Source organism: Spermophilus citellus, assembly GCF_964194105.1.
Source record: "Spermophilus citellus genome assembly, chromosome: 8".
Classification (NCBI taxonomy): Eukaryota; Metazoa; Chordata; class Mammalia; order Rodentia; family Sciuridae; genus Spermophilus; species Spermophilus citellus.
In genome coordinates this window covers 99,647,934-99,673,059 of record NC_138189.1, presented here as the reverse complement: position 1 = coordinate 99,673,059, position 25,126 = coordinate 99,647,934, and the positions used below count along the sequence as shown (strand labels likewise).

At 35.2% G+C, this 25,126-nt stretch overlaps 1 protein-coding gene across 1 annotated transcript in view; it reads right to left on the bottom strand.

The window, feature by feature from the left end:
* DKK2 (dickkopf WNT signaling pathway inhibitor 2) overlaps positions 1-25,126 on the bottom strand; it is a gene marked incomplete at its 5' end in the record, with an annotated part of 97,623 nt that overhangs the window by 63,000 nt on the left and 9,497 nt on the right. The gene's annotated exons all lie outside the window — the stretch shown is intronic.

The window sequence follows — 25,126 nt, the reverse complement described above, 5'->3', positions numbered from 1 at the left end:
TACAGCTGGGAAGTTCAGATTTCAGTAACTTCAAATATTCTCAATTCCACAGCTCTTGAACTAGTTATAACTTAATCTAAGTCATAGTCTTTATGCTTTCTGGGAGGAGAAAATGAAGAGTTGACCATTTTTACCTCTCACCGTGTCGTAAGGATAGGATTCTTCTCTCTGCTGAATGAAAACACATACCCTATACCCTTACCCTGGATGAGAAACATCAAGCCCAAGAAGATCAGGCCTTAAAACTTTCCAGCATTATACACTGATGCCATATACAAAGGAACACCCAAAGCCAAGAATTGTGGACAACTATTAGAAGCTAGGAAGAGGCAAACGAGTATGCTCCCCCACAGCCTTCAGAGAGAACCTGGTTTCACTGACTCCTGGATTTCAAAATTCTCCCCTCCAGCCCTGTTGTTTGAAGCCACCTAATTTGTGGATTTTGTTATAATAATCCAAAGAAATTGATAGGAAATTTGGTAATTCTAAACCCTTCTTCTCTTCTAAGAATTTTCTAAGCAAACAATGGAACCCTCAGATGATAATAGTCCTACTTTGTGATTAAATTAAGGAGATAGGTTTTTGAGGCAACTGACCTGAAGTTGAAATCAAATAAGTACTATTGTTGCATTGAATAATATGCTTCAGGCCCTTATCCCAAAACAAGGGACAGGTCTGGAGCTCAATAAAGAAAAGTACATTGTCTTTCCATTTCTCCCCTTTTCTCCCTGATTATTTGCAGGGGTATTTATTTATTTATTTATTGTGGCACTGGGGATTGAACACAGGGCGCTCTACCACTGGGATACATCCCCAGCATTTCCTTCCTTCCTTCCCTCCCTCCTTCCTTCCTTCCTTCCTTCCTTCCTTCCTTCCTTCCTTCCTTCTTTCTTTCTTTTTTTAGATAGGGTCTCCAAGGCTGGCTTTGAACTTGTGATCCTCCTGCCTCAGCCTCCTGAGTTGCTAGGATTACAGGCATGCACCAAAATCCCTGGCTTCATTTGCAGATTTTAAAGTCCTAGAGTACAAACAGCAATGGCTTACCATCTCTCACTCCATTCAGCACATTATCTTGTTCATACTTTGTATGTACAAAAGGATGAAGTATTATAGAATTACATTTTAACTTAAAAGAATAAAAGACTAATTGTTTTCCATAAGAAAAGGCATGTAGCAATGCATTTAAGACTATTACTGGAATAATTAGGAAGAAACCAAAATTTAAATTTCACAACAGAAATAAGTCATTATCCTTTGAAACACGAAAGTCTTACCATGACATGATCCCATTGACTATTACACACCTCGGCCTGGAAAACTCACTTGTCTTTCCTGACAAGAAATACACTCGCCCAATCAAAGTTAAATAGGAAGTGAAATGTTACATTCCATGAAAAGCTTACTCCAAACTTAATTTTTTGCACTTGGTACATAATGACTTTTCCATCTTTCTTCAAAGAAAAGAAATCTTTGATTTCAAAACCATGTGTTAGAGAAATTAAAAAAAAATATCTGTCCTGAATTATCTCATTCTGAACTAGCTACAAGACTCTTTCTTCACAATGTCTGATTTCCCAGAGCACAGATATGCAAACAAATTGTTCAAATCTTTTAAGTGTACATTTTAGTACTGCTGAACTCTTAAGTATCATCCTGTGGCTCTAGAGTTAGCAGACCTACTGGTTGTCTCTGCCTTTTACTTGCTTTTTCCATGAGCAGAAGCTGGATCTAATTTCCAAATAAAAGACCTCTTCACCAAAAATTTATTTTTACGAAGGAATGGCTTTACAGTGTTTGCCATTTGGGTTCTTTTATTTGGCTTTTTTATTCTCTTCAAAATGTGAATGGAAAATGTTTATCTGCTGGAGGGCTTCACATGCTTCTGCTTTGCGGGCTCCATGAATTCTACTTCCAAAAAGAAAAAAAACTACTAGTCACAGAACAAATGTTGAGTCAAAAGCAAATTCAGTGCAGCCTAAGAGTGTTATAAAAAAATTTAAAATTGATCTCATTCTAACATTCTGTCTGCTGGGCCTAGAGATCTAGGTTTTCTCCCCATTAAAAGAGTTGACATAGTACAGTGTTGACATAGTACAGTGATTAAGAGTGCAGGTCCTTGAGTACTGTAGATGAACTGTGCCACTTCAGAATCATGTGAACTCAAGCTGGGTGCGACAGTTGATGTCTGCAATCCCAGCGACTTGGGAGGCTGAGGCAGGGAATCACAAGTTTCAACCTGGGCAACTGAAGACCCATCTCAAAATAAAAATCAAAAAAGGACTTGGAATACAGCTCAGTAATAGAGTACTCCTGGATTCGATCCCAATACAGAGCAAGGATCAGGGGGATCATGTGACCCTAGACAACTATTTGACTTTTCTTACCCTCACTTCCTTTTGTGTAAAATGGGGATAATGTTCATCTGTAGGTACTATTATGGGGATTAAATAGGATAACATATACAAAATGCTGAGCATAGCATCCAATAAGTAATCACATTTCTTCAATGGATAATAGTACCTAGCTCATGGTACCTACTACAAGATTATGGGTATAGAGACTCTAAACTCAAGTGCAGTAGACTCTTGCTAATTAAAAGTGTCAGGAAAGGTTCCTTTTGAGGAAGTGGGAGTTGGGAGAGAATCTGTCCCATGCCTCTTCCCAAGTTGGTGGTAGTTTACTAAGCAATCTTTGGTGGCACTTGGCTTGTAGATCTCTGTCTTCATTATCACATGGCATCTTCCCTGTGTATGCCAGCTATCTTGTGTGACACGTATAAGGAAACAGCTACAAGAAGGTTCAGTTTTTCTTTGCATACCTAGGTCAAACTTCTAATCTGCACACCAGGACCAATAAAGCCCTCCATGAGAGTTTATTCCGGTTTCACCCTACTCAAGCATAGTTCACCATCTTTTGGGCCCTAATATTGTGTCCATTCTATTGTCCTTGGAACTATGGAAAATATTTTTCTCCCAAATGCACCCCTAGCTGATCAGAAAGATCTGAGTATCTCAGCAGGTGGCCCCACCAGCTTACACCTTAACTGCATCATGAGCTCTGAGTCTTAACTTAGAGCCACTGCCCTAAAGTTCTGCTTTGAAGGGATTCTGACATAAGGGTGTTCATGCTCCAGCTTTGGCTCACCAGTTCCTCAGCCAAGTACATATACCAAATGCCTGAACCTACAGGTTCCATTCTTATGGAACAGAATTACTATGGCAACAACATATCATCTATAGAATAAAACGAATTTTCTCATGACTGGGTCTGGCATCATCATATCATCTGGGAACTCATTAAGTTATAAAATAGTAGACTCTACCCAGACATGCAAAATTGCAATAATATCTCCAGGTAATTTATATGCACATTAAAATTTGGGGAAGCACTGTTCTGAAGTTATATAAATTCTGTATCCCAAGCTGAACTATGAGATGGGCAAAAAGTCATCAATATGGAATTCATATTCCTTATTTGTTTATTTACAACTTGTCACAAGGGATAGTAAAATATTAGAATTTAATGAAGTAATTTGGCTCAATATGACTTATATTTATAATTCTGTGTGGAAAGAAATTGAGGGAAAGGTTTAAGGATAGGGAGACAGGGAGGAAGACAGAGACAGGAGATACAGTAGAATGTAAGAGGAAGAACAATTTAAATTGAGTTCATCATGTCTGACTATTTAATCAGTCATTTCTGGAGTTCTTCTCATGCTGTAGGCATTTTACTTCACTGTAATTCCAGTGCTTAGAGAGAGGCATTTTTAATCTCTAACTACCATAGCACAAGGTGCTTAGCCAGATCACAATTCTAGTGATCTATTCCAGTACTAAAAGAAGAAAATAATCATTGTGTTGAATATTATTGATAGACCTATGCTGGAATTTTCAATAATGTCTTTCTAAGAAATGTTTCAGAGTTATTTAGAATTCCAATTATGAATCTATAACATCTGTTCTACCACAAGTTATCTTGATACTCTATTGTTTACTGTTTTTGCTATTGCCAAGAAATACTAATAATAAAATTTTAAAATTTACCTCATTAAATAATTTATAATCTGTAAAATTATACAAACTGTGGCAAAACAAAATAAAGGTCACCTATATTATAGAAAGCAGAATAATGGGCCATAAAGATGTTCACAGCCTAATTTCTGAATCCTGCAAATGTGTTACCTTACATGGCAAAAGGGATTTTGCAGATGTGATTAAGTTAAAGACTTTAGAATGTGTTGATTGTTCTGGAATATCTGAGTAGGCCCAACCTAATCACATGAGACTTTAAAACTGGAGAAGTTTTCCAGGCTACAGTCAAAGGAGATCTGCTAAGGAAGGAGGGTTGGAGAGATGGAACTTAAAGAAGAGTCGATCTTTTGTTGCTGGCTTTGAATGAGCAGGAAAGAGGCCTTGGGGCCTAGGACTAGGGGCACCCTCTAGAAATAGGAAAAGGCAAGGAAATAGATTATCAGTGAGCACCCCCAGCAAGGAGCTCAACCCTGCAACACCTCCATGTTAGCCCAGTGAGTCCAGTTCAAAGTTCTGACCTCTAAAACTGTGAGATAATTTGTTTGGCTTAAGCCCCTAGGTTGATAATTCATTACAGCAGCAATAGAAAAAACATAGGAAATGAAAAAATGTGAAAAAGCAAAAAGCCTACATCTGATTCTACCTTATGGATGCCTTTTGGGCACAGTTCAACCCAAATGGCTGGAGATTTTCTGAAGGTGCTCTGACATCCTTCTCTTCTTTCTTCCCTGAGTGTATTTGGTGTGGATCATTTTCTTAATTCAGTTATGTACCTTGCGTGTCCCATCTGCATTACTGGTCTGAAATTGCAATTAAAGAGATGGATAATATTTTTCAAGATTTAAGCAAGGCGATAAAATGAGATTTTTTTTATCTTGTTATTTTTAGTTTCTACTGGACTTATATTATTAAACTATATTATGATCATTCAATTATCAGAAAAACTCCATGAAGTACTTTCCCTGATTAAGTTATCCTTATTAAAAGTTATTCAAGCTCATCAAATAAACATTTTGTCTCTAGAATAGCAAATTCCCAAATCTAACAGGAGCATATCAGAAACACTGGAGAAAATTCTCAGAGAAGTCTACTGTCCCTGTTTTAAAACAGCTTAATTAAACAAAAACTAGAATTGTAATATCATTGGAAATATAAAATACATAGCACCCTTGTGGGTGTAAACCTGTCATGGCTTCAGATACCAATCCCAACATTTAAGAAATTGTTAAAAATACAAACGACAGTGCTAGCAAGTAATCAGGAGCACAGAATGTAGTTAAGGAGCTAGAAGGTAAATGTTGGGAATCAAATTCAAGAAATGAGTAGTTTCCTTGTGTTACGAACGACAATCGTGTTTTAATGTATAATTTAGGTAAGGGGAGTAGATTGTTTCAGCATGATTCAGAAGGAATTATTTCAACACCTCAAGAATGAGTTCAAAGCATTTAGTCTTTCTGTGTCTTTCCAACCCCTAGGCAGGAAGTCCTCCTTGGTCTCACATCCTCTTTCCATTCTTAGCAACACCTGGCTGTGGGGAAAAGAATACCTTTAGCAAACAATCTTTTGGTAACCAACAAAGTTTGTTTGTCAGGGTCGAATTTCTAGAATCTGGTTGAAATCTTTAGTGACTCCAAGATCATGTTAACTGCGCATATTTGTCAAGTGTTAAATTCTATATGATTCATTTGATGGCTGAATTGAGTGCAGATGGTTTTCTTTTTACTTTCTGCTCCCCCTTCCCCACACCCACACTGCATACCTCTTGGTTGGACTCAAGTGAAAGACAAGTGAAAGGACAGCTGAGAATATTTGGCTTATGTCCTGAAAATTTGCAAAACAAATAAAAGTTAAAGAAATGTGTAACTGTTAAGTAAGAACCAAAATGTCATTCTCCAATTTTGGTTGGGAGATGCATCATTATGAGAGCTAACTGAAATAAACGTTAGCCTAACTTTAAAATAAAATGCATCTATTTTGGAGGGGATACTGCAGGTAAGTTAGCAGTGTTTATATGAGAATCATGTCAAACATTGATAGACTGAGCAAACTTTTCAAAGGAATGGGAATGGAGAGTAATGCTGATCATAAATATTCAGAATAGCAATAATTATAATGAAACCAAATGCAAAGTGCTACTGGAACACCTAGAAGGGAATCTCATTTTGTTTTGAGAACTTTAAGAAAGGCTTTCTGGAAAAAGTGACAATAGGATCCTAGACTGTACAATGGGAAAGAGTTATCCAAGTAAAACTGTAAAGGGAAAATTTTAAACACCACGGTGCTAGCCAAAGATAAGTAGTCTTGTAAATCATAAGTATGTAACTCATATTAGGGCAGTTAAACTTTTATCTTAAAGCAGAAAGACACAATCAAATTTGCAATTTTGAAAGCAAAATACCAAAGATCAAAGGGAGGGGGTTAAGTTTTCCTTCAGCGTCTCCAATGCACAAAACACACACACACACACACACACACACACACACACACTTTCAAATTAAACTTCTCTAGATTTCAAGTAATTTATTCAGTGTCTAATTAGACTTACAGTTGTTTCTAAGTTTTCAATTTTTAATAGTATGAAAATTATGAAATCAAATAAACATACTTTAATAATGGTAATAAAATAGAGGAGTGTCCTAAATTTGCTCTTATATGAAGCAGAAATTCTCAAGAATAGATAGAAATGAGTAATGAATATAATCAAAACTGGATTATTTAACAAAAATATAAAGTCCTTACTCTATAACCAGGAATATTTGGTCATCTATAATACCTTTTAATAAGCTGTCAAATAACAAGAACTTTTCTGTTTGCAAATTTGATAGATAAATGGAAACAAGCTTGGAAATTAAGGGCTAATTATAATGTTCTCAGCACCTGCAATGTTTTCATACTAACATTTTTAAAGGAAGGGATTATAGATTACCACAGGATCAATTTGAAAGGTAGACAGTCCTACCATCTTTGAAAATAGGAAAAAAAAATCCCTTTTATTTCAACACTAGAAAATTGTAACATAAACTTCTTTGGCTAATGCTCATTTTGTAGAGTTTTGAGGTTCAAATGATTGAAAAATAAAATAACTATAGTGGAATTCAAAAGTAACATTGCAACTGAGGAGGGCCCTGGACTAATCGCCACTGGCTGTTACCAGAACAGAACCACTGTGCGTTGGCGCAGCAGTATCAGGCTTGGAAAGAGAGAATCTGAACTTTTGTGGTGTTTTTGAAATATTATTGCAAACAAAAATATTAAAAAATTTAAAAAGACAAACATAAAAGGCTAGACCTCTACAGCTGGGAGGGGAGAGGGGAGAAGATGAATTCTCATTTTATACATATTTATTAATTATTGCACATATCTGGGTAGGAGTTTGCAGCTGGAAGAGGTAGAGCAGAGGAAAAATGAAATTTTGTTTCAGGATAAATTTATGAAATACTTCAACAGAGGAACTTTCAGCTGAGGGAGGGCAAAGGGACAGCAATATTTTTCAAGCAAGTCACTCTAATAAAATACACAAGCCCTCACTTTGACACAGCATTGGAAGGGACATTGTTGAATCAGTATCAAAGTGGAATCAGGCATTTTTTGTTAGGCGAAAAAGCACTTTTAGGCTTCTTGGCTAGCAGAGATTTTTCTTTAAATGAGTATTTGCTAACCAGTTTCTAAATCTCTATAATTCTATGGGAATTCTCCTCAAATTACAGGGAATAGGAATTTGGCCCCAGGTGACTGGTCCTCAATTCCTCAAATTTGTACTTCAAAAGAATTTATTTTCCTCTAGGGATCCCAAAGCATTTTGCCATCTGTGAAGTTTGCCATTCTTTTATGTCCTTAAATTATCTGCTTTGCACGATTTTTAAAAATAACCAAAAAATAATAGAACAAAAAAACTGTGGGCGTTTTCCTTTCGTTTCAATGATTTGATTTACCTATGCGTAGACTGATTTCCTGAAAGGTAGAAAACAAGTAATGACATAATGTCCACTCTCATGGAGTGCGATTTTAGTTAAATCACAACCATGATTCTTGATTAAAGCTCCTGTCAACTTAACAACTGTAAAAATCCAAGGGTTCCCTTTTAACATCTCAGTTAACATTTATTAAAACAGCCAGCTATGAAAGTCATTAGGCTTCAGAATAAATAATACGTTTATTCCTATTTTCTAAATTGAAACGGTCTACTAAGCAGACACCAATGTTTTCACACAATCCTTTCACTATTATAAACTTAGGCTAAATATTTAACTATCCCCTTTAAGAGAAGACAGGAACATTTGACGGCTTTCTGTATTCCCAGTTCTAGGACAATACTTGTTACACAGGAGGTTCTCTTTAAATATTGATTACAATAATGTAGAGTCCAGCCATAGTATGAGGTGTTAAATCTCAGAAACTGGAACATCCAATTAAGAAGAATTGATCAAGTTGCTTTTCTTATCCTTACGTTAAATTCTAAAATTCCTAAAAGTTTCTATTTACTTGAATTCTAATCACGGAAAAAAGAACAAGAATTTATCTTCCTTAAAATTGTTCTCAAATTATTGAGTCCTAAGACCTTGGTATAATCTTAAACTATTGAAGACCTCAAATTATTTTTGTTTACCTTATTTTTATCAATCCAAAATTACTATATTAAAAGAAAAACCTGAAAATTATAATTATGAAATTCACTTAAAATAATAACCATATTATCATTTTTAATGAAAAGGACTATTTTTGATAAGCAAAATTGTCTTGAGAACCATGGCATTATTTTAGAATTTAAAAAATCTCTTTAACATCTGAGTTAATAGAAGATAGCTGTGTACTGTTACCTGCTTCTGCATTCAATCTCTGGTAATATGTTGTTTTGTTTGAAGTAAATAAAATCTGACCTCATGCATATACAAAGTTTGAATTTTAATTGCTCTTCTATATAATTGTGAATATTCTTTGATAACTACACCAAAACTACTGAAGATAGTTCCTTAAACGTTAGCGGCTATATAGAATCCAAAATCTTAACAGTGAACATTTCGTACTCTGTGACAATAAAATCCTTTGGTCTACTTTGCACTATGATTTTGCAACATCACCCATTAATTATTAGAAGATGTTGGTTCGTATTATTATGTAGACCTTGAAAGCTCAGATCTTACCATGGCAACAAATATTGTGAGTTGTTCTCTTTGAAGCAATAAATTCGATTTGTTCATTTCTGAGATAATACTTGCTAAACATTCAAATCTGGATAACCACAGTTTATTTGTCATTCAGGTAAAAAGAATTGTATTACTGAAAAAAAGCAGCTAGTTTAACTCACTGCCCAAGTATGTACAATCACATTTTGGTATGCAGCAAAAGCAAAAGTGCTTTATACACAGTTCTCACCCATGACACAGAATATTTAAAAGATGTGCACTCAAGGGTTAAAATGTAATAAAATTAACTTTTCTCTCCGGTGTGGTGGTGCTCCCCTGTAATCCCAGCAACTCAGGATACAGAGGCAGGAGGAGCCCAAGTTCTAAGCCAGCCTTAGCAATTTAGCAAGGTCCTAAGCAACTAATCAAGACCTTATCTTAAAATAAAAAATAAAAAAGGACTGGAGATGTAGCTCAGTAGTACAGCATCCCTGAGTACAATTTCCAGGGGGCAAAAAAATAAAATTAACTTTTTCTGCTTCATCAAGGATATACAGGAACTGTTTTTTGTTGTTGTTGTTGTTATTGTTGTTATTGTTGGGTTTTTTGTTGTTGTTATTGTTTTGTTTTATTTTGTGTGTGTGTGTGTGTGTGTGTGTGTGTATAAAATTTCATTATGAAGCCAGGCATGGTGGTACATGCCTGTAATCCCAGCAGCTTGGGAGGCTAAGGCAAGAGGATTCCAAGTTCAAAGCCATCTTCAGCAACTTAGTGTGGCCCTAAACAACTTGGTGAGATCCTGTCTCAAAATATTAAAAAGTGCTAGGGATGTGGCTCGGTGGTTAAGTGCATCTGGGTTCAATCCCTAGTACAAAAAAAAAAATTCATTATTAGTGTGTTGACGAAAAATACAATGTACAGAAAGTACAACTGGGTGACACTGACTTGATTCCTGCCAAGACATCAGCAGTTTTATGCACCATTGTTTAGCACCATCAACACAAATGTCAACACAGTGAAAAAAATACATGACATCTGAGTTTTATTAGTGAAAGAGTTTTGACCTTTTAGACTCCTTGAAAGAATCCTGGACACACCCAAGAGTCTGAAGACCAATTTTGAGAACCACTGTCATAGGCAATTTTTTTATCTCAATAAAACAGAAATGGTAATTTTCTACCTTGCTTTTAAAAGTGTAATAGCAGTTTTCCCCATCATCTTTTCAATAGGAAGTTTTTTTGCTAGATAGAATCTATCACTTAAGTAACACAAATCATTTTAACCACACACTTCAGGTTCAGCAAGAAAAATGGATCCAAAGCTAAACTGCTAAAAGATTTCACATGCCGTGTGTATAATGTTACTAAAGGTCAAATTTATACACAGATTTTAAAGAGATCTCAGTCTGTATTACTACAATTTAAGAATTACCACACATTTTATAAATAAAGAACCCAGGGAGTAAATAATGATTTTTGCAATAGAACAATTCAGCAACAATTTTTGTAAATACGATGAAAATAAATTTCGCCAGTGTGTGTGTGTCAGTTTCAGTGTTGAAAACCTAGAATTCATTGTTCCCCTCATTTATCACAAGCTATTTCATGTTTATACAGTTTCCCAGGAAGTTGCAGCAGCAGGGTAGAGACATGCTTTTGCAGAAGGGGTTGTTTCCAGGAGCCATGAATGCTTTTGTAAAAGAAAACTGTTTCCAGGATAAGGTATAAAATATTCAAAACATGATGTTTTCAGAGATGGTGATGAGGCTGAGTGATAGAAGGTCCATCTGTCAGGGGAATGTTTCTGTGGGTGGGGATGTGTGAATGGGAAAGGGGCTCCTCACTGGTCAGGGAGGAAACTAATAAAAGCTTTACTGCCTTCTCTGAGGTCCAAGTTCTTTTACACAGCCTTCTCTAATACGTTAATCATGCTATTGTCAACATATGGCCTCTAAAAAATTACTTGTAAAATGATGACACTTTTTAAAGGATGTGCCTTCCAACTCTCATGTGCAGTTATACCGCCAGAATAGAAGATCCCCAGGCTATCAAGAGGTTCCCAGGCCCTCCTTTGTATAACCTTTTAAGTTTATACTTTTTAAAATATACTAAAATGTATTTGACATGTGCAAAATATATTTAAATATATTAAATTTAGGTTAACAAATAAAACCTAAACATAGCTTTCAACCCAAGAATTAGAAAAGTACAAGTAACCTGCCTCTATTTCATATATCTCCCTTATCCTAACTCTTTTGCCTCCCTCCTAAATTAACACTATCCTCAATATTATTTATCTTTTCCTAGCTTAATTTTTTTAAAAAAATTATGATACACACACATACCCAAACACACACAAATACAAATACACACAACCTCCCATCACTAATCATTGTATTTCAAATCTTCAACACTTCTAGCTCTAGTTCATTTATTTATCCTCATTCCCCCATAACACTCCATGGTGTTAATCTAGCATAATACATACAGACATTCTCTTGTCAGTGAATATTTGGGTTGTTTTCTGTCTTGATATTATTAGTAGTGCTGCATGGATCCTTCTCGTAAATATTCTCGTGCACATGCTCAAACATTTCTCTGGGTTATATTCTTACAAGAATTGCTAGGTCATAGTGTGTATGAATGTTCAGAGACACAAACATTGCCCAATGTTTTAGTGATTTCATTCCCCTAAACAATATGCTAAAGTTCTACACATGCACCTGTATACTTAGTATTGTCAATGTTTTTAATTTTTTGATAATCTAATGTTATGAAATAGAGGATCAACATCTTAATTTGCATTCTCTACTAATAATAAGATTGAGACTCTACTCAAATATTTATTGGCTACTGATTTCTCTCAAATTCATATGTTTTGTCCATTTTTACTGGAGTGCACATCTTTTAAATATTCTGTGTCATGGGTGGGAAGAGTGTATAAAGCACTTTTGCTTTTGCTGCATACCAAAATGTGATTGTATATACTTGGGCAGTTGAGTTGAACTAGCTGCTTTTTTATCTCCCTGATAACTCTTTATTGCTTTACAGATATTTTTTGTATATTCTGGACATAACCTTTAGTCATACAAGATTTGGGTTTGTATATGTGCTGAATGCACCTCCCAGTTAGTAGCCTGTTTTCTGCTTCTTTTATGGTGTACTGAATAAATCAGTCCTCCTTCTTTTAAAATACTAATCTATTGTATTGATTTTGTACATAGTAAGGTACTGTTCCAACAAAAATTTTTCCCACATGGTTAAAAAATCATTTTCATCATGCCAATACCAGATAAGGACACATCAAGGAAAGAAAAAATACAGACTAATATCCTTGATGGACTTAAATACAAAAATACTGTTATCAAATTGTGTTTAACGACATATTAAGAAGATTGTACACCATGACCAAGTTGGTTTTATTCCATAGATGCAAGGATAGTTTAATATATACAAATCAATAAATGTAATTTATCATATTAACATAATTAAGGAAGAAAATTACCTAGTAATCTCAATAGGGAAGGCCTTTGACAAAAATCAGCATCCATTCATGATAACAACAATAACTGGGGATAGAAGGAATTTATTTCAACATCATAAAGGCTGTATATGAAAAACTCAGAGCCAACCTCACAGTAAATGAGAAAAAAATTAGAGCATTTCCTTTAAAATGTGGGACCAGACAAGGATGTCCACTCTTAACACTCCTATTTAATATAATGCTAGAAATTCTAGTTAGAGCAATTAGGCAAAAGGAGAAAATAAAGGGATTAAAAATTAGAAAGGAAGAAGTCAAATGATCACTGTTTTTGAATGATCCTATAATTAGAAGATTCAAAAAACTTTACCAAAAGACTGCTAGAGCTAATAAACCAATTTGACAAAGTAGCAGGTTACAAAATCAACGTACAAAAATCAATAGCTTTCCTATATACCAACAACAGATCTGCTGAGAAAGTAATCAGAAAATAATTCCATTCACAATGGTCTAAAAAGAGAAAGAAAAAAAGAAAACCTTGGGAATAAATCTAACCAATGAGGTCAAAGATCTCTACAGTGAAAATAGAACATTGTAGAAAGAAATTGAAGAAAACCTCAGGCGATGGAAAGACCTCCCATGTTCATTGATAAGCAGATTTAATATTGTTAAAATGGCCATACCACGAAAAGCCATACACAGATTCAATGGAATCCCCATTAAAATACCAATGACATTCTTCACAGAATCAGAAAAAACAGTCCTAAAATTCATTTGGAAGAATTAAAGACCCAGAATAGTCAAAGCAATGTTAAGCCAAATAATGCTAGAGGCATCACAATACCAGACTTCAAATTATACTACACAGGTATAGTTACAAAAACTTCATGGCACTGCCACAAAAACAGAAACATAGATGGATGGTACAGACTACAAAACACAGAGACAAACCCACACGTGTATCGTCATCTGATCCTTGACAAAGGAGCTCAAAATGCACTTTGGAGAAAAGGCAGCCTTTTTAACAAATGGTGCTAAGTGGTTATCCATATGGGATAGCATCAAATTAAAAAGCTTCTGAACAGCAAAGAAAACAATTAGGAATGTGAAAAGAGAACCTACAGGATGGGGAGAAAATCTTTGCTAGCTACTCTTCTTGACAGAAAATTGATGTCTAGAATTATAAAGAGCTCAAATAAAGTTTCACCCCCAAATGGAATAACCTGATTAATAAATGGACAAGTGAATTAAACAGACACTTCTCAAAAGAATAAATACAAATGGTCAAAAAGACATGGAAAAAAATTTCATCATAAGCAATTAGGGAAATGCCAGTCAAAACTACACTGAGATTTCATCACACATCAGCCAGAATGGCAGTCATCAAGAATACAAATAATAAATGCTCCATTCATCTGATCAGCTTTCCCATCCTGCCCCAGCTTTTGAAACTACTTTCTGTGTTCTGCAGTTTTTTCACATTTTATTTCTCTTAGCTTTTATTTCTCAGCCAGCCCATTCCACCAAGGGGAACCCTATTCCCATCACCCACACAGGACATGGGTGGAATTTTAGTACAGTGACATATGCGCACCCATGTTTATAGCAGCATAATTCACAAAGCCAATATGGATTAAGAAAATGTGCTATATATACACAATAGAGTTTTATTCAGCGATAAAGAAAAATAAAATTATGGCATTTGCAGAAAAAAATGGATTGAACTAGATTCCATTATATTAAGAAAAATAAGTCAAACTCAGAAGATTAAGGGTTGTATGTTTTCTCTCATATACAGAAGCTAGAGAGGAAAAAGGAAAAAATAGGTAGGGGTGGATCTTGTGAAAATCAAAGGGGAATCAGTAGAGGAAAGGGACCAAGGGTTGGAAAGCTGGGAGGGAGGGATCAGAAATGTGAGGGGGAGTGGTACTGGTCAAATCGTGTCACTATATTGTGTACCTGTATAAATATGTAGCAACAAGCCCCATCAATATGTGCAAGTATAATTTACCAATAAAAAATATGGGAAAAGAAATTCCCAGCATCAGTTTTGAAACAGTGCCTTCTTCCCTCAGTGATCTATGTCTCAATCAGTATCTAGGTTCTCTAGTCTGTTCTATTGGTTAATATGTTAATACATAACATCAATTAATAAGCTTTGAGTTTTTCATCTCTCTTAAGATACAAATACTGATTTCTGTAAATCATACTTAGCATGATATACATTGGAGCACAAGAAGATGTTCTTAGTTATTAGAAAAGAAGTATAATTTTCCTCAAATATCTATGTACCAGCATGGTACATAAGTCATCATATTGATGATATGAGTGAAAATTAAAGGAGAGAAATTCAATAGTCATGATAAAAATTGGGACCTATGATAAACGGCATGATAACAATATCCTAGCACTTCTTGTGTGACATCATTTCCCTTATCCCTAAGCAAAGAATAAAGTCTACCCTTCCAATAAGTCAATACAGCAAAGACATTTGAAAAAAAATGGTTTGGGGAGCTGAGTCACATCTCATTGTAAGACCTTCAGAGAACATCATAGAATATCTAAGAACTCATTCTCATTGTCTCTTTAGCTTACATTACTAGCTGTATGTATAGCTACCATACTTAGAAACCAAAAAACTGAAAACCTTTTAAAAAAATGGAAAGTATCAAGAAAATGACTAATACAGATGTTTTAATGTTGCCTTGTCTCTACAAAAGTATTTGAGGAATCCCACTATTAGTGAGAAAGGACAAGATTCACAGCTTTTTATTTTTCTTTTATAGGTATGATGTAAAAAAAATGTTATTTAAGTACTTTTTCCAGTCTTAGTCATGGCACACTTGGTGATTTAATTGGTTTCTAGAATGCCATTTTTGAATGTTCTAAATGTATGCAGATGAAATAGATCCTAGTCTATAAAGATATTTCTCATGTTTGTATGAAGTTGTTTTCTTAGGAAGGTCTGCTTTGCCTTGTGTGTATCCTTTTCAAGCCAATTTAAGTTTCTTTTATTTTCTGTAATCTACTATGAAATCACACCTTGCTAAGAATGACCTTTTGGATCTAAGGATTTACTTTAAAGATAGATCAAAAGGAGTTAATTAGGTCTCTCCCAAGAGCTTTCCTGATGGACTGAATGAGAACATGATGGAAAGGGAAAAGCTACAGATAAATCCAAGGTTTTGGGAAGAACAATTTGAAAATCAGCCTTACTATCAATTGAGATAGAGAAAACCATGCAGAGAAAGCAGATTTGGAAAAAGGAAAAGATGGGGTTTGGATATGGAAATGCTAAATAGTCCCTTGAATTTATTGTTAAGTAGTCACTGAAGCTCAAGAGAAGTTTTGCCTAGAGATATAGACATGGTGGCTGTTGGTATATAGTGGTATTTAAAGCCACAAAAACATTAACTCATGAAAGCAGCACCTACATGCATCAAGGACTAAACATCACACTGTTACCAGTCCCCCTGTTCAAGAAATAATACAATTAGTTTGTCCTGGTTTGTTGTGAGTAAACCTATATTGTTTCTTAGGCACCTCTATTTCCTAAGTATTTAACTTGATAATCGTCTCTGTAATGTGGCCTGAAATCAGTATTGAGTTCATCATTTTGTAAAAATAAACTTCATTTTTTTGAAATCAGCATCTCTCTTCAACTTTATATGATTCCTTTTAGAGTAATGGCAAAGGGAATATAATTATTTCAAAGTAGTAAACTTTCAACTTCCTACTAGGCTGAATAATCGCTTCTGTTTCTCCCAGGGGAGAGCCAGTTGATTTTGTAGGGCATACTTGAGTGGAGATGAGTAGTTTTTTAATAAATGAGACATAATTTTCAAAATTATGTTCTTGTGAAGGAGAGAATCAGAGACAGGGAAAGAACACTGTCTTTAGACGTGTCTCAAATGTGGTAGGATCTCCTTCCCTCATCCATTTCCACTTTCCCTACTTGGCCATCCTCCTCAGAAGCAGTTAGAAGCAGCTGTTGCTAAGATGGAAAGGAATGGGAAAGTTCTTAAATATTGCTTTCTTTAAAAAGAAAGAAAGAAAGAAAAAGAAAAAAAACAAACTTCAAAACATCTGGGCTCTGCACTGGGAAATATTTTTGGTGAGACTGAAATGATTATGTAAAAGATTATGCAGAAGGAACAGCAACTAACTCTCTTCTTTATTGCCTACATTTTTGAAATCTTCTAGTTCCACAGTAGTTTTTGTCAAATGCTATGAAAATTTAATGAATTTATCTTCTTTTCCTCATTTAAAAATGAACCATATTTTAAACCCTTGAAGACTCCTAAACTTTGGCACATGGTTGCTCAATATTTACCAATAATTAGGAAACCCACCCATTCCAGGACCATTTTTAGCTTTGTCTGTCTGTTTGATAACTGCAACTTTTTCCCCCCTCAACTGGATATTCCCACCTTTCTGAGAAGTACCCCAAATTCTGAGAGGTGAAGGGAGGACTCATGAATGACAATATGCAATATAAAAGAGGAAATCAAAACCAAAAAGTTGGCCCAGACTCTCAGAACAAACCATCCAGCCACAGTCCCAGCTCAATCTGAGACAAAGGGTTATGTTATCACCTTACTTAGAGCTGTTATTGTTAGGAGGTATATCTGTTGTCACTGGGAAAATAGCAAAGCCAAGTTGTGCTTCCCAGTGGAGGAGAGTGTGGTGTCAGAATTTCAAGAAGGTCCAAATCAGGACACCTGCGTGCCAGATCGGCCCAGCTGCACAGGAGGGCTGGCCAGTGCTGCAGAGTTCCATCTGCTCAGCACATGAAATGCCAGTTTCTTTGCTGAAGATGGGTTTGAAGGATGGGATTCTTTAAAGAGAAGGCTCACAGCTCGGCTGTGACATCCTTAAACTTTCTCACATTTTAAAATAAACAATTTTAGGAAGAGGGGATTAAAGGCTTATGTCTGAGAGATGACAAGTAGGGTATATTGCAAGCTCCAGAAGAATTGCCTCAGAAGTCCTTCTTCAGATCGGCATTTGGCTTTTCACTCGGGTGACTGATGAAGTATGACTGTAACTCTCAGAAAATTCCAGGTGTTAAGCATGTGCACATTCCAAAAATGCTCTATGTTCCTGTTGCTGGGTGTGTAACAATTGGACCAGCAAGGGGATCTCTCTTTTCCCTAGCTCTTCTAAAACATAATGAGACATTTGGCCCACACCTTCACTTCCTGATCAATGAAAATACTGTCAGAGACAACATGGTGGGCAATCCAGACTCTATTAAAATATTAGTATTTAACTGCTTATTTCCCCCCTCACAAAAACTGAAAGTATAGGAAAAGTATAAGCTAACTAACACTCCTATAAATTTTTTTTGGTGGGGGAGGCTGGATTTCCCACAAACTATCCTCAAATTCTTGTTTAGCAATCTATATCTTTCAGTAATTATCAATGAGTATCAGATATTTAACATGTTGGTTTGGATTGATGGTATTTTGGGAAGGAGGTTGTCTGCTTTGTTGTTTTACAGATTTACAATCTGTAGATTTACAATCTGTACCCCTTTTAGATTCCTCTGCAGAGATGAGAACTTCAACAATGTTGCCCAAGTGTACAGGTACAGTTCTATAAAGTTTTTAACCTCCAAAAAGTAATCAAAATAAAATTCCAATATGGTGGAAATAATCTCATCCACTTTTACAAAAAGAAAAAAAAATAAAATTTAAATGATCTTCTTACTGAACTCAGCAAGGCAAAACATTAAAAACTGAAAACAAATAACCCTGGGTGTGAGGCTTAGTCATTATGGGACAATAGATCCCAAACACTGAGCTTGTTCATAATATGGTCATGCTTTTAGCATCTTCCTGCCTGCCTGAGTACTCTGCACATGACAGAAGCTCTTACAGTACTGAGTGATTGAGATTAAAATTTTAAAAATTCCTAGCAAAAAGTAAGTGTTCAACAAATGTTCACTGTCCCTATCTTCTAGAAGTAAACATGGTTCCAACCATCTACCTTCCAACCCACAAATGCTAGATGTAGGATATTGCTAAGAATATACAGGAGAGGTATAGTGAAGACATATTGAATATCAGACTGTACTTTCCACAGATAAATAATGACTAGGATTTGTATATTCTACTTTATTTTGTGTGTGATTCAGTCACAAGTAGCTATCAGCGGTACTCTTCCTTCCCTCCCCATGCAACTTAACTGCAGAATATCACACTTTCATGTCCTTGCATTAAATCTCACAGTGATGATTACTCTTACATTAAGTGTGTAATTCTTAAATCTGATGGCACATATTTGAAGTAAATCACTTGCTCATTGCTTTGGCCACTTTCCCTCTGTTTCCTAAGATATTTTAATAGCTTTTGAAAATCCAGAACACCTTGGTCACACCATCAGAGAATCCTGTGTCTGTCTCTGACTCCCCCAGAATTGGACTTAAAATTTTAAAAAAATTACTGGTGTGGTTGGGTTGCACTCTTCTTTATTGATGTTTACTAAGAACCAGTGTTATAGTTTTAGGTCTTCATTTTGTAAGCTCTGGGCCATCAAATATAGTTGTTCTTTTGTGTTGAAAGCTTGTATTTTCTAACAAGAAAATTCACAGTGCACACTCCAATCCAATTTGTAATCAATCTCTGGGGTGGCTGTGGCATAAGACCTGAGCATTGGTCATTTGTGCTTTTAACAGTAACCAAAAGAGGCTAAAATTCAGTTACAATGCCTTGCAGCTGCTGTGGCTAGGACCCCCTTGGAAATGTAATTTCAAGGGGATTTTTCTTATTAAAAAGTCATTTCCTCCTGAAGAGTGTTGGGAAGATAGCAGCAGGACACATAGGCAAGCAAGAGAATTTACAAGGATTTCCAAAGAGCATTTTGGAAGCATTGTGTTAATCTGAACAATTGTAAAAGTGTTTTTACTGAGTTAAAAAGTTTAAAAGCCTTTTCTCTGAAAATTTAATAGGATATGTTTGCATTTTTAAAAGTAACTTTTGGCAGACTTTTTTTTTTTTTTTGGTTTCAGTGCATGCATTTTAACAAACAAGTCACACATGAAGTAATGTGTGTCACCAGATTGGACTCCAGGGAATTGCACTGGGCATGATTTGTTCCTGCCTCTTCTTTCAGGAAAAGAGTGGGCTTGGGGTAGAGAATGTACTGCTGGCCTACACTCATCAACTACTTCCGGAACAGTGTGATTCTCTCAGAAACAGGAACCATCTTACATAAATGCTGACCAGGTTCTTCCAATGGTGAAGATCTGATTGCAAGATAATACTAGACATTTGCTTTTTCAATGTTAAGATTTATAAAAACAAATAAGGGTTTCTATCTTAAAGTCAATGAGATTGAAAGACTTACAATTATATTCATATTACTGTCTTGGCTCAGAATGTTCTTTGGAGCTCTTTGGAATTTTTTTGAAAAATTACATCATATTTCTTTGATCTTCACCTTCTGTGAGGTAGTAGGTATATGAAAAATCAAAAAAACACTCAGAACCAAGAATTTTGGATGCAACATGTTAATCAATATGCACAACATTGTTTATGGTCATACACTATGATCTAAAAGAAATAAATATATAAATTACTTTTGAAGTTAGCTTCCAAAAATGGTCTACATGACAATAACAAAGGAATGAGTTTTTTTGCAGTGACTAATTTTGAAAAATAATATTGGCATATGCCCATCTTAAAACTCTGTGACAATGTTTTGAATGTGTATTTTTATCAAATTTCATTTTTCAATATATTTCAGCATGCATTCTGTTTCTGTGCCCTCCCTGTAGCAAGATCTCATCTGCTTGACTTGACATTCCTCCCACCAATCCATGGTGAGGTCACCGCTGACTTCAACACACCATCTTTGTTATTTCTTCCCATACTTCTAATTCCTTGTAAGCCTGCCTTTTCCCACTAATGTTTCTTTAGTCCTTTCTAAATTATAAAATTAGAATCAGACTTCCTCAGGGAGCTGTGAGGTATTTACAAAGGAAAAAAAATCTCAAACTTTAATTCCTTCTAAAATACTTGGAAAATAAAATTTTGACCTCATTTCTTTACATTATTGCCATAATATCCAACACCGTCAGCCCCTTGCATGACTTTTTATGGAGATAATCACCCATACAGGCCATCCTGACTTCCTGTCAATGCATGTAGAGTGTAATTGGTGAAGAATAGCTTCGTTATATTTTCTGTTAATGAGGAAGTGATTTTGTGTAAAGATTGATGTGAAGCTTTATGTTATTCATGAGTTATTAATCTACAATAGAAAGCAGAATGCTCTTGATTTAAACATAAACAGATTACTGAGAGGCAATATAAGTGTCCATCCTTAGAAACTTTTGTGAAAAAGGAAATTTCATTAAGTCGTCCAGTACTAACACTGAATTAGAAACAGAAGCGTGAACTGGATGATTTTTTGGAGCCTTTTTTAACCTTAAAAGTTCAACTGAATTCCTCAAGTACATAGTGTCACTACTACATAAGGCCCAGGACCCAACATAACATATATGCCTTCTAAATATTTGTTGACCATAATTATAGGTGTCTAATACACCTAAAAAGTAAGCAATTAACTAGCTGATTCAGGTAAGTTAACTTACCTGCAAAAGTTTAGTCACATCTAAATTCTGCAAGGTACAAATAAAAGTTCTCTAGCTTATTTCTCTGGCCTCTGACTTATATGAGTGGCATGGCACAGTAACTGATTATACAGAATCAAGTATAATGCTTGGTTTTAATCCTCAGATCTGCTACACATGAACTATGTAGCTTGGGGGACAAAGTCGAGAAAGAAACAAGATAATTGATGATGTTGAGTGGCATGTTGAAAAGTTGAGACTTCATGTGGGAGAAGTGGGCATAGATGCAAAATGGTCTGATCAGATTTTTACCTTAGGAAGTTTTCTTCAGAAGAAGTGTGGAGGACATTTTGCAGAAGTGCAAAACTTTTATAACATTGTATTGGTCTATTGAGAGATAGTAATGCTACTGTATGAATCAAGACAATGGCAATCAGGATGACAATAAAGGAGCAAAAGAGATCAATATTAAGGAAAAGGTATAAATAAGAGAATAATTGCCTTAATGGAAAGACAGAAAGCGGGAAATCTAAACTTCTGAAACTGGACAAATAGTTGAGGGCTGATCCCAGACTTCCTCAGGGAGCTGTGAGTTATTATAAATGACTTGTAAGGAATATAAAGGGGAAGCAAGTTTTAGAAAAATAAAGTTGTTTAGTTTTGAGAATGTTTAATTGAGTTGTCTGCCAGATGTCCAAATGGATTTAACCCATGGGAAGATTGACATATGGATCATTCCCTGGGAATCTAATCATATTATTAAAAATCTCTAAGCTTTTGCCTCACTTTTGTTACTATAGTCTCTCATTTTGCAGTTTTTCTGGAAATCGCAATCAAATTTTCTTCGTTTTATTAAAGAACAATAATCATGTATATAAAATTCATTACTTTTGCTCATTTACCAAGGAAACTAGAAGTTAACAATTATACCCAGAGTTGGCTAAATTAGGACTATTCATTTATATTGGAAAGTAATTTAGAGTAAAAAAAAAAAAAGAATCACCATGAAAACATATGGAAAACCCTGTATTATGTAGGTAATTCTAACTATGTGATATCCTGGGGGAAAAAAAGACAGTAAAAACTTGTTACCAGGGAAGGAAGCAGCAAGAGAAGAATAGGTGAAGCACAAAGGATATTTTAGGGCAATTCAACTATTCTGTGTGAATACAATGGTGAATACATGTTCTTATACATTTGTCTAAACTCATAAAATGCATAACACAGAGACTGAAACCTAGGGTAAATTATAGTTTAGTTCATAATAATGCATCTACTCATCAATTGTAACAAATATACTATCCTACTGCAACTTGTAAATAACAGGGGAAATGGGAAAGGGGGAGGAAAAGGAGCTCTTTAGAGCTCAACTCAATTTTTCTTTAAACCTAAAACACTTCTAAAAATAAAGTGTATTAATAATAATTTAAAGAAAATCACACTGGTTCTCTGAACACAGTTTTTTGCCCTAATATTCTAACATGCATTTTTACTGTATTTACTAAACTGAGATCCCTACACATGTAAAACAAATAATCAGTTATTGCATTGCTTGATAGGAAATGCTGCTTAGCAATATATTAATGTGTTTTTAGCAGCTTTGAAAAATATCTGCTTTCCTGTTTGATAAGTTCTTGACAAAAGATATTTCCTCTGTCCCAGTCTATGTGGTTCCAAAGCAATATGACTTGTCTTTACTATTACTAATGTCTCTAAACATTATCCATTATGAATCCTAACCCTATAGGTCCAAACTATGGTCCTCAAGTAGTTTCAGAAGCTTAACAATACATTGATTTCTATTACTGAGTCCCTTACCACACTTTTCCAAGAGGTTTAAAAAATACACACACACAAACACACACAAACTGCACACAACACACACACACACACACACACACCCTGATGATGATAGGAAAAAAAGGCCTGAGGCTCTTCTTGAATGCCATGGGCAAGGTATTCTAATAGCATTTCAAAAAAAAAAATGAAAAAAACCCTAACTATTCATTAGAAACATGAAAACATTACTACAATACTGAAATTTTTGAAGAAATCTAAGAAAATCAAAACAAATAGACCAAAAAAGGGGAAAACAAACCAAAAATAGAAGAAAGAAAACTACTTTCCACTTTCAATCTCTCTGCTTTTATTTTTTTAAAAAAGGCAAATCAATCAAAATGGAAATTATTTATGGCTTTAGAATAACAAATTATTCCTGGGTTGATGCAAACCAGTTCATAGTTTGCTTTCATAAATTCAGGGTGAAAAGGTCTCAAATTTGCTTTGGGTAAACAAATGTTAATGATGTTGGCACAAAGAAGCAATGTTTTACGGTTTCCAAAGTGACAGGAAAAGATACTACTATTATGACAATCATTATACCGATGAGAAAATTACAGCTTCAAGGTGTTAAGAGATTTCTTCAATATCCAGCATATTAAACAGTAGGCTAACCAGGTCTGCTGAATCTATATCCAGTGCACTCTCAGGCTCACTGCTGTCCTAGGCAGAAATTATAATCATCTTCAACAACAAATTCTTAGAAACTAAGTTATGTGGTATATGTGGCATTTACCCAGAGGGAACAATAATCATGTTTAGTAACAGATGCAGATTAAATATGCCATAAACATTAAATGTCACATAGTTATTGTTTGCATACTGCTGAAAGTGGAGAGACAGGAGAAGAGGTTAGGCCACCTGCACAGGTGAAGAGATCCACCACATCCCTTCCAGAGCTAACCTGAAGTTACAGAAGAGAAAGTGGAAGGGGCCTGAGAAGGTGGACACTTCTCTCTACGAAGGCCTGCTTGCCTCTAACATCCCTACCTGGCAGACTGAGCATCTCCTAAAATAATGCTGATCTCCAAGCAAGATATCCCAAGATCCTGCCTAGAAAGGGCTATAGTCTAATGGGCCAGTAGTATTTAAACTGCAGATTTCGATCAATCAATTCAAGGAGTCACCAGCATAAAGAAGAAAAAATAAACAAACAAATAAAAACCCAAAACAATAGAAGATCACAGAGCAGAATGGAATGAAAGAACTAAAATGTAAAAATGTCAAATTGCATTACCTATCATAAGAGTATTTACATTTGAAACTGTTTTCAGGAGTGTGGGGGTGGGGTAATACTGATCACCATGTAAAATATATTTATTTCTCTGGCAGAAAGTTTTAAAGCCTTTGGCCTCCATCTCATGATGCTTGGACCAATGCCAAGCAATCTGCATTTACAGCAGGCTGCTATGGCTTGTCTTCCTTTGTGCCTCCTGCCATTCCAGAGCAGCCCTTCAGCCAGGATTCTTGCTAATCACATCATTAAAGTATCAGAGCTGAGAAAGAGAGCAAGGACAGCACAATCAAAGCCACTTCCCATCGTTAATTTTGTTTAAAACCTACTGACATAGTTGTCAATATGGCATTGTAATCTTTGATAGTATATTTGAACATGCACAAATGTGCAGCTAAAAGAGTTCTATATACAATTTATTACCCATCGTCCTTTAAATCAACTCAAGACAACTGAATTGAATTCTTGCACAGAGCTTTGCTGATGTAGATTTCACAAAAAGCCTTGCTTTTGGATATTTGAAAGGCTTGCTTTAGGAGTCACAGGATTCAAGTTCCAGCAAGAATTCCTTTGTCATGGAACCAACTATCTTAGTACACTGGTCAGATCAATAAACATCTCCAGGCCTCATTCCCTCAAGTATAAAATGAGTAAGTTAAACTAGATGACTTCCATTGCGCTTGCAGGTCTAACCATATCCTATTTAAGTCTGTCATACAAGTTTTTGAAATATTTAGATAACAAAAGATTCCCTTGGTCCCTTTTACAACTCTCTCCATATTGAATAACAATGATTAAAAATATCTGAAGAATTTTCTTATTTGGTTATTAAATATTCAAG